This window comes from Mastigoproctus giganteus, chromosome 12 (assembly GCF_048544385.1).
Source record: "Mastigoproctus giganteus isolate SK-2022 chromosome 12, ASM4854438v1, whole genome shotgun sequence".
Taxonomy (NCBI): Eukaryota; Metazoa; Arthropoda; class Arachnida; order Uropygi; family Thelyphonidae; genus Mastigoproctus; species Mastigoproctus giganteus.
In genome coordinates, this window is record NC_143586.1 from 123,613,873 (window position 1) to 123,627,961 (window position 14,089).

At 39.3% G+C, this 14,089-nt stretch overlaps 1 protein-coding gene across 1 annotated transcript in view; it reads left to right on the forward strand.

Annotated features, from left to right (window-relative positions):
* The first annotated feature begins 5,268 nt into the window (after positions 1-5,268).
* LOC150077389 (muscle LIM protein 1-like) overlaps positions 5,269-14,089 on the forward strand; it is a 91,281-nt gene continuing 82,460 nt past the window's right edge. Inside the window, exon 1 of the mRNA XM_090386791.1 lies at positions 5,269-5,502. The gene's annotated coding sequence lies outside the window, so the exon portion shown is untranslated. The remainder of the gene's footprint in view (positions 5,503-14,089) is intronic.

The window sequence follows — 14,089 nt, forward strand, 5'->3', positions numbered from 1 at the left end:
GTACTCACCTCTAAATCCGTATTGGTTAGGGTTAAATTTACATAAAGGAAAGTAAAGAGAGTAAAATTAAAAGTTTCCAATTACATTAATAGATTAATTAATTTAAAAACATGTCTTTAGGAAGAGGAAGTGCACCACTTTTTCCTGGTTGTCATTTATAAAATTATATGAAGAAGATTCGCGTGTTTGAAAAACCAAGAGCTGGACGAGAACGTTTTAATGTCGTCGTCATCAGTTGGTGAATGACATGAGTTGTAAGTGTTGATTTATAATATCGTAGTACTCAGGATGCATTACGTTAAACACGTGGAAATTTGATTCGTGTGAGCTGCATTATTGGTGATAGATTCGTGGGTAATTTAGTGTTTAAAATTTCATTGAAAACCAAATACTTAAACCCTTTCCTTCTAAGATTAAATTATTCATGCGATATGCAGATGACATGTTAATTATAAGCAATAAAACCACCATCGATGAACTCCTACAAAAATTTAATTTCAACCACAACAGACTAAAATATACTTTTAAACTAGAAGAAGATAATAGTATTAATTTTTTTTAAATCTGACCATATATAAATCCGATAACAAACTCAAAACGCGAACATACAGGAAAAAGACACATACAGGGAATTCCTACATTTTCATTCCAACCACCCCTACAACACAAAAAAATCAGTATTATACAACTAAATCTACAATGGGATTAAATACAATCATTCACAGGAAGATTTGACTACAGAACTGCTATACCGAACAAAAACCTTTATAGCTAGAAAATACCCCAAAAACTTAATGCAAGAAACCATATTAGCTGTAAAAGAAAAAAAATAATAATCATCGCATTGATAACATTAGTACTGATCATACACAAAATACATAATCACACTTCCGTATCATAGTCAACTTGCACCTCAGCTCCGGAATATTTTTAGAGGGACAAACATTACACTGATTTTTTCATCATATAATAAACTAAGTACTTTTTTCAGCAAATACAGGGAAACATATAAATACAATATTCAAGACATAAATATAATATACCTTATAAAATGCCAATCTGGATGTAATGCATGCTATATAGTTAGCACCACCACAAAATATGAAAATTCCAGAACAGCCAATACGAGAGCATACTATCATTATAATAGTTTGAAATCAGACCAACCAGGAACTGAACTCAGTCAGCATGTACACTCTTTTAATCATGATCCATTAATAGATAACGCAATTACACTAATTAAACTTAAATCGAATTATAAGATATATTCCAGTACGAAGCCCTAGCTTTAGAATGGTTTCCCGCCAAAATAGATCATACGAAATTTTAAACACTAAACAAAGACCAATAGATTGACAGCAGCCACTGGCAGAGGTGAAAGAGGTTCTTGCACTGCTTCTATTAGAATGAGCAGAAGCCTGAAAAACAAGATGCATGATACTTCAGAGACTGCTGGGAGCCATTGCGGTACAAGTAAACACATGGGTTGTGTTAGGGTAGCTAAGAATAAAAACAGGTGCAGGTATACTTGCGTGTACACCAATGCTAGGAGTTTAGTAAATAAATTTGATGAATTTGAGGTATTGCTCAAAACATCAAATGCAGATATTGTTGGGATATCAGAGACGTGGTGTCACACCGATATAAGGGATGCAGAACTGGAATTTGGGGAGTACAACGTCTACAGAAAGGATAGACAGGATAGGAAGGGGGGAGGGGTTATGCTATTAGTTAAGAAACACATAAAAACCAAGGAAGTGAAGCCAGTCGACATCGCTGGACAGTGCAGTGTTGAGTCAGTTTGGTGTGACATAGGCATTGGGAGATCAAAATTGAGAGTAGGAGTGTGCTATAGGCCTAATGACTCTGATGAGTATAATAAGAAACTGTACAGGGAAATAGAGTGGGCCAGTAAATCAGAGAGTCTTATAATGGGAGATTTTAATTTCCCAGATATTGACTGGAATTTTGGGGCTGGTCACTCACACACTAGCAGGGCTTTTGTGGATTTATTGGATGATTGTTTTCTACATCAGCATGTTCAGGAGGCAACTAGAGGGAGTAATACTCTTAATTTGATTATCAGCAGTGATTCTTCATGCATTAAGAATCTGCAGATAAATGAACCACTACGTGGCAGTGATCACAGTGTGCTGAAGTGGGATTTACTCAAAGAGATAACTACCATTAGGGGTAAAGAGAAGGGTTATTGCTTCCGTAAATGTGACTACGATGGACTGAAACAGTATTTAAATTCTATACAGTGGGACCAACTGATGATGTTACCAACAGCAAATTCAAAATGGGAAGCATTCAAAGAACTTATCTTGGAAGCTACTAGGCTTTACATACCAACTAAGAAATATTGTTCAAGGTTTAGGCCAAAATGGATGTCAGATGAATTAATGAGGCATATGGCAGAGAAGAAAAATGCATGCGATACTTACAAATTAACACACGACACAGAAGCCTATGATAGATAAAAGTTGATATGCAACCAAGTTACAAAGGAGGTTAGGCAGACGAAGGCAAATTACGAGAAATCCTTGGCAAGGGATGCAAAGAAAAACAGCAAAAAGTTCTTTACTTATGTAAACTCTAGAAGGAAGGGGATGAATCAGATTGGTCCACTTGATATCCATGGTTCAACTGTTGATGATCCTGCTCAGGTAGCTAACAAACTAAATGAATATTTTGCATCGACGTTCACACATGAGGAGTTATTCAGCGAGGGGAATGCCAGAGGTGTATTCAACTTTAGCAGTAAGCTACAGAATCTTGAAATAACTGGGAGTCAAGTGGAGGAGAAATTGTTGAAGATAAACACAAGAAATTCACCCGGGGTGGATGGGATCTATCCAGTTATATTAAAGGAGGCAGCAAAGGAAGTAAGCAAACCATTAGCCATAATTATGAGAGCTTCCTTGGACTCAGGGGAGGTACCCATAGACTGGAGATGTGCAAATGTGACCCCAATTCACAAAGGAGGATCAAAGGCTGACACAAGTAATTATAGACCTGTGAGCTTAACTTCTGTTCCAGGAAAATTAATGGAGGCACTGGTTAAAGAAGCACTGCAGGATCATTTAGACAAGACTTCAGTTATAGCTCGGACACAGCATGGTTTTGTTAAGGGGAAGTCTTGCCTGACCAATTTGATTGGATACTATGATGCAGTCACAAAAGAACTGGATGCAGGGAATAGCTTTGATATTATATACTTGGATCTTAGAAAGGCTTTTGATACTGTTGCACATGGAAGACTACTACACAAATTGGAGCAGTGTGACATTGGAGGCAAATTGCTGCTATGGATAAAGCGGTGGTTGAGGGGGAGAAGACAGAGAGTGGTAATCAATGGACACTGCTCATCGTGGACTAATGTTATTAGTGGAGTCCCTCAGGGCTCAGTGTTGGGTGCATTATTGTTTTCTGTATTTATAAATGATATTGATGATGTTATATCAAGCTTAATGTCCAAGTTTGCAGACGATACGAAGGTTGGCAGGGTTGTCAAGGACACTACTGACACTATGCTGCTGCAACAGGATCTGGAAAGGTTGAGCAGATGGGCTGAGAGGTGGCAAATGAAGTTTAACTTTGACAAATGTAAAGTACTACACATGGGAAACAGCAACCCCAGAGCAACGTATCAACTCTGTGGTACTACACTAACAGTGGTAGAGAATGAAAGGGACTTGGGGGTGGTTGTGCAGGCAGATATGATGGTTGTGACATTGGAGGCAAATTGCTGCTATGGATAAAGCGGTGGTTGAGGGGGAGAAGACAGAGAGTGGTAATCAATGGACACTGCTCGTCGTGGACTAATGTTATTAGTGGAGTCCCTCAGGGCTCAGTGTTGGGTGCATTATTGTTTTCTGTATTTATAAATGATATTGATGATGGTATATCAAGCTTAATGTCCAAGTTTGCAGACGATACAAAGGTTGGCAGGGTTGTCAAGGACACTACTGACACTATGCTGCTGCAAGAGGATCTGGAAAGGTTGAGCAGATGGGCTGAGAGGTGGCAAATGAAGTTTAGCATTGACAAATGTAAAGTACTACACATGGGAAACAGCAACCCCAGAGCAACGTATCAACTCTGTGGTACTACACTGACAGTGGTAGAGAATGAAAGGGACTTGGGGGGGGTGGTTGTGCAGGCAGATATGAAGTTCTCTGAGCAGTGCAGACGGGCTGCAAGAGTAGCTCATGGAGTATTGTCAATGATATACAGGAATTTTTCCAGCAGGGATAAGGAGATGATTATTCCCTTGTATAAGGCAATGGTCAGGCCACACTAGCGTACTGTATACAGGTCTGGAGGCCTCATTTCAAGAAGGATATAGAGCTGCTGGAACGAGTACAGAGAAGGGCAACAAGATTAGTGAATGGAACAAAGGGGTGCTCTTACGAAGAAAGGCTTAAGTTTTGCAAATTACAGTGTCTGGAGACTAGGCACCAGCGAGGTGATCTGATAGAGGTGTATAAAGCCTTGAATGGTTTGAGCATGCTCAATGCTGATGGGATTCTTCCTCTAGCTCAGAATAATCACCTGAGAGGGCATAAATTCAAATTGAGGAAAGGCAGATGTAGGTTTGTTTGTTATTTGGTTTTTAGGAGCATTAGCAACTAAGGCCATATTACTCCGGGGATATGCGGTGGTCATTCCCTGACCTTTCCGCATCCTCCGTATTTGGTGGTGACGGGCTCGAACCCCGGTCTAAATCAAGAAGCGTATGCTACGCACTGCTGCTCCTTCCCACCTGGCTACGGAGGCGCCACAGATGTCGGATAGACGTGCGGAAATTTGCCTTTAGCCAGCGTGTGGTTGGTTGGTGGAACAGACTTCCATCCCTTGTCGTGGAGGTTGATAGCCTAAATAAGTTTAAGGCTCAGCTGGACAGGTATTTTGAACGAACAGAGGGGTGAAGTGGAAGTGGTTTTTTTTTTTTTTTTTTGCCTGATGCTGCATAAGCTTGCTTTCTTGCATCAAATGCCTCTACTAATGCTAATGCTAATGCTAAATTACCCACGAATCTATTACCAATATGGCAACTCACACGAATCAACTTTCCACGTGTTTAACGTAATTCATCCTGGGTACTACGATACTATAAATCAACACTTACAACTCATGTCATTCACAAACTGATGACGACGACATCGAAAGCTTCTCGTCCAGCTCTTGGTTTTTCAAACATGGGAATCTTCTTCATATAATTTTATAAATGACAACCAGGAAAAAGTGGTGCACTTCCTCTTCCTAGAGACATGTTTTTAAATTAATTAATCTATTAATATAATTGGAGCCTGTGACCACCAAATACGGAGAATGCGGAAAGGTCAGGAAATGACTACCGCAAATCCCCGGAACAATATGGCCTTGGTTGTTAATGCTCCTAAAAACCAAATAACAACAATATAATTGGAAACTTTTAATTTTACTCTCTTTACTTTCTTTTATGTAAATTTAACCCTAACCAATTCGGATCTAGAGGTGAGTACTAAGATAATAAGCTTTGCTAAGAATCTTAATAGACTGAAATTATAGTTCATAGTACACTATAAATTTGAACTTTATACAGATAATGTCCTATGAAAATAAATAGTTCGCTCTCAGTTTTTTAGAATAACAGGTAACAAGACAAACTGAAACGAAATACCTTTAAAAAATATTTTACCAAGTAGAAATGAAATTCCTTTGTGAACTTCGTTTCTTTAAGAACAAATATAGGTACAACTTTTTCAATGAGCGTAAGCTATATGTGACGTGCTCTAAAGATAGTGCCTACTCTATACATATGTACGTCCTCAAAATTACTAATGTGATTTTTAAATAGCTATTATATAATGTAATAGCAATTTTTGTGAGCCAGAAGATGATTATAGTGAACATTGAGCTAGTAGAACTGAAATACTTATTTAGAAGATACTTTAGTTACGATGTAATTTGGATTTAATTTATTATTGTGCCATTTATTAATGGCAATAAAAATTGCTTTGTGAAGATGTTTATCGATAAAATTGGCTGGAAATAATAAGTTTAGACGTCAAGTCTATAAGCGATTCAATGATATTATTGGCATTACTACATATTTCCAGGCGCCTCCGTAGCCAGGTGGGAAGGAGGAGCAGCAGCAGTGCATAATACACTCTTCTTGATTAGACCGGGGTTCGAGCCCGTCATCACCAAATACGGAGAATACGGAAAGGTCAGGGAATGACCACCGCATATTCTCGAGCAATATGGCCTTAGTTGCTAATGCTCCTAAAAACCAAATAACAAACAAACATATTTTTATATGTAATAAAAATATTTTGTTCTCTGCAGTTTGAAGTCCTTACTTACCCTGCTGTCTGAAAAACGAAATTCACAAATGTCACTCAAATTATCAACTACCCTTAATGCACAATGCACAGCTGTGAAAAATGCTATGCTGCTTTCTGCCTTTGCACCTTCTGTAATCCAATTTTCTAGAATGGCAATACCTCTGATGCTGAGAACGAACTAAAGTCTCTTCGGCTTTCTTGCGATTCTTTTTTTATTACGATGCCTTTCAATACCACTTAATTTGGCTGTGAGTGTGCATTTACAATATTTTCTAAACGTATGTAAAAACAAAAAATAAAGTCATTGTTTCAGGTTTCACAGGAGCCCTGCTATAAATAAATAAGCTTTTAAATAAGTTTTAAAGCTTTAAAATCAATTCTTTAACTAAACTTAAAATTTTCTTTTTTTTTTTCTTCTCTCTTTTTTTCTTTTCCTTTATCTCTGTTTTTCATCTATTCTTTGTTCCTTTTTTCGTTTAATTTTAATTTTTCTGCCACGCACGCGGTCCGATCGGCCTAAGGCCGGCCCTGTTTTTTGCTTTGTACGTAATAATGGTCATAATTGTGAACGCTTATGAACATTAATGGTCATAATGGTTAAGCGTTCACCATTATGACCATTATCAGTACTATCTGTTCAGGAAATATTATCTCATGCCGTCACTTAAAGCATGCTTTGTTCAGAGTTTTAGTTTATAATTCTAGAGAGAGCTTCTTGAGAGAAATGAAAGTGTCTGTCCAATATATATATTATTTTTTGTTTATTTATTTATTTTATTATTATTTTTTTATTTTATTTATTATTTTTTTTTGTTGTTGTTCATAATGAAAGCATCTGTTGACTGCCATTAATACTGTAACCTGATAGCTTTTTCCACTGGGTTCCAACGAACAGCATAAAAAATTATGAAGGAGCTGTTGGGGGAGAGAGATGATACACTGTTTTATGAAAGAGTTCTCTCTCTCTAGATGTAAAGGGTTGTGTAGTTTACATTGCTCGTTATAGTGAAACTCTAGATGTATATGACGTCATTAAAGAGAAATGCCAGCCGCATTAAGTAATCGGTTATGCATGTAGAAACAATTCTCCAGGAACAAATTAAATAGAACTGAAATTCAGAGGAAATCCAGCTATCCTACACTCCATTCGTCCAGAAAGCTCATGCAGCAGTTTAAAAATCATATACTAAAAAATAAATAAATCTTTAAATCTTTATTTGTCCGACCAAATACAAAATATAAGTGTATATTGGTAAGTGACAAATTCCCTTCACGGCAGAAAATGCCAGGGGATTACCATAAAATGAAAATAAAAGAAAGGCTAAAATATACAAGAAAGGTAAAATACACACGAAAAGATGAAATATAAACTGCATCACTCATCACTACATTTCTGTGTAGAGTCCTGGAAATTGTAATACAAAAGTTCATCTTAACATCACATCCACTGAATCAATTGTGCGAGATATACACTATTCAATTGCCTACACACAGTTCTTGACAGAAATTCACACAACTACTAGCAACAGCAGCCTCAACGAACCGCACTGCGGTGTGTTTCCTATATTTCGGATCCTCTATGAGTCTTAGTAGGTCAATTCTGATATGTGTTGGGCACTGAATTGATTCTAATGCACTGGCGGATATAAACCTGCCGGCCATCTTCAGTCCGTTGGTCTTTATTCTCAAAGATTTAGTGCCTCTTAATGCAGATGGCGGAATGTGCCACTCACAAAGCTGCCAGAAGCATGGTGATGATATCGTGCCAGTCATCATTTTGATTGTGGTTATTAATCATTTCCAGGCAATGATGTCTGGTAAACGCTGCAGTTTAAGCTGTTCAGAAAGCTGTGTGGTCCTTAACTGTTGAGGGAGATTGTGGTTATGGTTTTCACACTTCAGCAGCCAGAATTCGCTCGCATATATTCTCCTAATGTGGGTAGGGATGGCTGACGTCCACAATTCGGCGCCATATAAAATGGTCGAATACACTGTGGTTCTTAAATATCGTTCGGTTGTAGTAGTCTGTTTCACGTGCAAGAGGTGCTGTTTTGTTGCCCAACGTAAGCAGTTCATTTTCTTTACAATCAGGCCAATATGCGACTTGAACGTTCACCAACCTCGTGCACGTTGAATGTCAGTTTAGTATCAAATGTTACTCCGAGATGTCTATGCTTCTCAACAACTGGGATAGGTTTGCCATTAAGTTTCGGGTGTACGAGCGTATGCGATTTTTTGAGCGAGTACATCATGATTACAGTCTTCTGCGGATTTAGGACCAAGCCAAATTTATCTAAGTACACGAATAAGTTCAGAAGCTTATAATTAATCTGGTCACACAATGCACTATTGGTTATGGACGGTTGGATGGGTGTTAGGATCTTAATATCGTCTGCATAAGTGCACACATCATCCCTACCTTTGCAGAACGGGATCATCACGGTAAATAGGAATCCAGATAAGATTCCACCCTGTGGAACTCCTGCATGGAGTTGGCGTTGGAGTATCTGACTATCTGTACGGTAATAAATGGACTGACAAGTAAGTAGGGCCTGTGGGAACTACAGCAAATTTCCTTTTATTTGGAAGGCGTGTTGGAGCAGATGAAGTAAGGCATCTGCCTTACTTCATCTGCTCAGTTATTCAACAAGGTACTAATTTATATTAAAAATTTTAACTTTAAAACAATTTCTTAAAAAGTTGAAAAATACCGTGTTTAGTGCTTGCATTACGTCAAAGTGATCACTAGAAGCCGGAGCAGTTTGGGGAAGATTCTCATGAACTAGTAAAAGATTATTTCAATTATACTTATATTATTAGAATGATTTGTTCTATTATGATGAAAAATCATTCGAAAGATTCGTTCAATTATGACAAATGAATGAATGAATTTTCTGTTTGTACTTCAGGACAACCACACGATCAGAGGAAGTTAGCATCAGCCAAAAAAAAAAAAAAAAAAAACCTTCCCATTTCACCCATCTGGTCACTCCAAATGTTTGTCTAGTTCAGCCTTAAACTTAAGCTATCAACTTCGAAAACAACAAATGGAAGTCTGTTCCAGCAATCAACTACCCGCTGGCTAAAGGCAAACTGCCGCACATCGATTCTACAACTGACTTTCCTCAATTTGAATCTATGCCCCTCAGGTTCTTAATTTGAGTAAGCGGAAGTATCCTGTCAGCACTGAGCCTGCTCAAACCATTCAAGACCTTATACACCACGATCAGATCACCTCGCAGGTGCCTAGTCTCCAGATGCTGCAACTTTCAGAACTTAAGCCTTTCTTCGTAAGCGCACCCCTTTGTTCCTCTCACCAATCTTGTTGTCCTCCGTACGAGTTCACAATCATTCGAAGGGTTCATTCGATTATGATAAATTATTCAAATGATATATAGTAGTAGCAGAGGCGGATTTACTGTGAAGCTAATGAAGTTTAAGCTTCAGGGGCCACTTCCAAGGCCCTGGGAGGGAGCCCTAGAAATGTGTTCACATGCTTTTGTAAAATTTGAAAAACTAAGATATTTTAACCACAATCGGTTAAGACTGCTGTCTCTTTCCACTCCGACTTCCCCACGTGTTGGGTTGTGTTCGAGTGGCCCCAACTTTAAGAAAAAGAATACAAAGAAATTTTATATATTTTTTAAATAGCGTAAATTGTATAAACTTCAGGCCCCACAAAACCTGGATCCGCCTCTGAGCAGTAGTAGTAATTACTAATCATTCGATTATGACCACCATTAGCACGAACCCTGTAAAATTATTTGTCGATTATCCAAGTCCCCCCCCCCTCTTGTCAAAATTTAATTTCATAAAATTTCAGACTATTTCACTTGGGACGACCCTTAGCTGCAATTCTTCTCGACCGAGCCCCCTTGTTAACAAATTGGCAGCATCCCTAACTAGAGGAACTGAAGTCTGTCCTTAGTATTTCGATAACGTCAGCCCCAGAGGTTATCGAAACACTATTTCCTTTATTTGCCCGTTGTTGTGCCATAAGCACCTTCTGTGACAATATAGTAGTTTCTCCACTTTTGGAGAGATGTGGGTTCGAGTTCCCGTCATAGACTGGCAGTATTGCTAAAGGCTTCTTCAGTCGGGTCCACAATTAGCCGATCTGAGGTGTAGGGATTAGGGTTTCTCCCGTTAGTTATTCAGGTTTTTCAGTTTGCACAGCATACAATTCGGTCCGTGAATACACACTAATTGCAGCGACATAATACACAACGGCACAATATAGCCTAAATGCATTTAAAACTCCGTAACATATTGTGTCCTAAGCTTTATGCTGAATATATACACATCGGTAGTATAATTTCTTACTCTACTCCTTCCAGATACTGTATTTTAATTTCTCATTTTATATACGATGCTCAAAATTTATGAATTCTTTATTAAGTGGACTTCATTTTATTCTTTCTCTAAATTTACCACTGGGATAACTTTAAGCCGGTAATTTTGTTGTTTGTTGTTTTGGTTTTTAGGAGCATTAGCAACTAAGGCCATATTGCTCCGGGATATGCGGTGGTAATTCCCTGACCTTTCCGCATCCTCCGTATTTGGTGGTGACGGGCTCGAACCCCGGTCTAATCAAGAAGCGTGTGCTACGCACTGCTGCTCCTTCCCACCTGGCTACGGAGGAGCCTTTAAGCCAGTAAAGAAGACACAAACACCATATACAGTATACATATATCTATATATATATTAACTTTCTATACATTAAAAACGTTTTCCTCCTAGTGGTATTTATTCGAGCTAATGGGAGAAGACGGCGGAGAAATTACGTCACTTATTCGAGCCTCCATAACGTTCACCAACCTCGTGCACGTGTTCGCTGTCTAATATATGGCCACGCTAGGCATTTGATGTTCCGTTGTAATATCAGCTTATGAAGGTTTATTAGTTTGCATATTTGTAAATAGTTTAGTATTTTGTAAATATTTTAAATATTTGTGTAGTTTATACCAGTGTGTCTGGAATCCGCGAGGTTTGATTTGCTAATTATACGTACTAACTTAGTATTTAACAGAATGCCTGTTAAATTGCTAGACTGGCAATCGCCGATTCCGAGAGAAAACGACGCCGTCATGTGTCTTCACGGAAATATAGAGCGAAACATGCCAAAAGGTTACGAACTATTACGACGGAGAAAGTGGAAAATCAACGCCTCAGGAAGCGGGTAGCTAAATGGACAAAGAACAGACCGAAACTCAGCTAATCATTAAACGGCTCAGACATAACATAAGATCTTCACAAGATCCTGATAACGAAGAAGCCACTGAAGTATCATATTGCAATTTAGGTGATATGGTAGATGAATGTCAACGTTGCAGCGGATTATCTTTTCACAGCGAACTCGGACACAGCCCCACATTCATGTTGTCACGGAGGGAAGGTATGTTTGCCGAAGGCAGATACCTATCCAGAAACCTTAAAGACTTTGCTGTTTGACAACACGGGAAAACGGAGATACTTCGCAGAAAAGTTTGAGTCTACAACAATATTTACGCCTTCGCGTCTTTTAATGCCGAAAACACGGATTTTCAAGGTGGCAGCGGTTCTTATACGATGCGAATACGAGAAGGTGCCATGGTAAAAGCAACGACGAGTTTAATGTCTGTTAGAGACGTTCTAAAATTCGGCCAAATCTACATTTATCACGACGAAGAAGCTTTGATGGAACGAGCTAAAAAAGTGAAAAGGACTGAAGTCTTGGAAATCATTCAAAGTATAATGAACTTTCACCCGTATGCGAAGATGTTTAAAACCCTTTACGAAGTGTACGAATCTGGCGAAGACAAAGAAATAATTTTGGCATCCTACAGCAATTCTAAAGACCACCCACGAATTTACAACAAACCTACCTGTAATGAACTGGCTGCTATTATAGTGTCGAAGGACGGCGAGTTGTCAGAAAAGATAGACTTGCGAGTCTATCCGAAAAATCAGAGCCGTGCCAAGGGTGAAGCGAACGAGGCTCTTTCCCCAGGTTAAAAGCTGAAAGGGCGCCAAAAGAAAGATTAAATAATTGCCAACGTTGCCGTCATTAACAGTAGGGCGCAATTTTCCATTCTTTCCTCAAGTACAAAAATGACTCGGCACGGCCCTGTAAAAAGCGATCTAGAAAGCAAGATAAAAAATGAGTTTGAAATCTCATTTAGACACAATGTAATTCCCTCTGATGTTTCCCAGCGGAGAAACGGGATGGAGTTACACACTGAAACAGAACGACCATACGGAGAAGAAGGTTACGGCAGTACAGTATTACTTAAACTTTCCGAAAGGACTCGAAATTGAATCAGATGTTATGTTTGCAAAGGCTCGCTCAGCGTCATATCATAACGGCTTATCTGAAAGTAGAGGCCTTACCCCATTGCGCAGCTGTCCAGTCCTCGTGTTCGATGCACTACTGTAAACGGTGTCTTCGATGGGCAGGTGTTAAAAGGACACAGCGTACTGGCCGTCGGGCAAACAGTCCACATTTGTGGAGTCGCCTGGCCACAGTAAACCGCGATATCCTGCGTCCTGTGCTCCTGTGCAATGGTTTGCAATGGATCCCGCTATCTGATGTCGGTCCCTCTTGTCCTGTAGGAGTATATAGCGGTCATCATTGGGCGTAGTTTTTCGTGGACGACCACCAATGGTCCTTCAAACAGCTGTACCTGTCGTTCTAAAGGCCGACTACGCACGTGGGACGATGCTATGGGCGATACCGAACTCCGCAGCCACACTCCTCGCACTTCGAGCTTCCCAATTATTCGACCCCTGGAAAAATCATCCAGATGTTGTCTACTGGCCATTTCACTGTCTGTAGCACTGTATGAAACCAATCGAACGTTGGTAACAATCGTGCTCAGCATTCGGTAATTTGCACTTAACTGTTGAACTGCTGCTTTTATCTGTTTATGTGAGACCCTCTCAGTACGATTCAAATTTTTGTATGTGCACCAGCTTTCTACTGAACGGCCACAGTTATGCAAATTGCCACAGGCTGTTTCGTTTGATTTTGTGGTTGTCACATTTAGAAATAGTGTTGGTCCTTAAGTTTTGCACACCAGTGTATATGTAGCTCTCTCGAAATCCACAAGCAAGGATATGATACAATGGGCCAACAAAGGACCTAAACGTATAAAGGGTTGAATATGAAAGTGTTTGCAATTCTGCCCAGACACGATAGGAGGGAGTATATGATGCGAGCCTTGTCGATCAATTCAGCCCTGGAGAGACTGTGCAAGGTTCAAGGAGTAAAATTTTTTTCAGCCTGGTCTGTGCTTGTTGACAGAAGAGACTGTTACTACAGGGATGGGGTTCACTTAAATAGAAAGGGTGCAAGAATATTTGCTGATGCTATCGAGGCATTAAATAGGAAGGGTGCAAGAATATTTGCTGATGCTATCGAGGCATTAGGTGGGTCGGAAAGGTGCTTGCTTGGGGGGGGATACACAGACTAAAAGTGATGCTTGCACTGCTTCGATTAGAATGAGCAGCAGCCTGGAAAGCAAGGTAATGGAGATTTCCAGGACTGTTGGGAGTCATAGTGGAACAAGTAAATACATGGGCTGTGATAGGTAACCAAGAGTAGGAACAGGTGCACGTATACTTGCATGTACACCAATACTGGGAGTATATTTAATAAATTTGATGAGCTTGAAATGCTAGTCAAGACATCAAAGGCAGATATTGTTGGGATATCATAGACGTGGTGTCACACAGATATAAGCAGTGCAGAATTGGAATTTGGGAAGTACAACGTG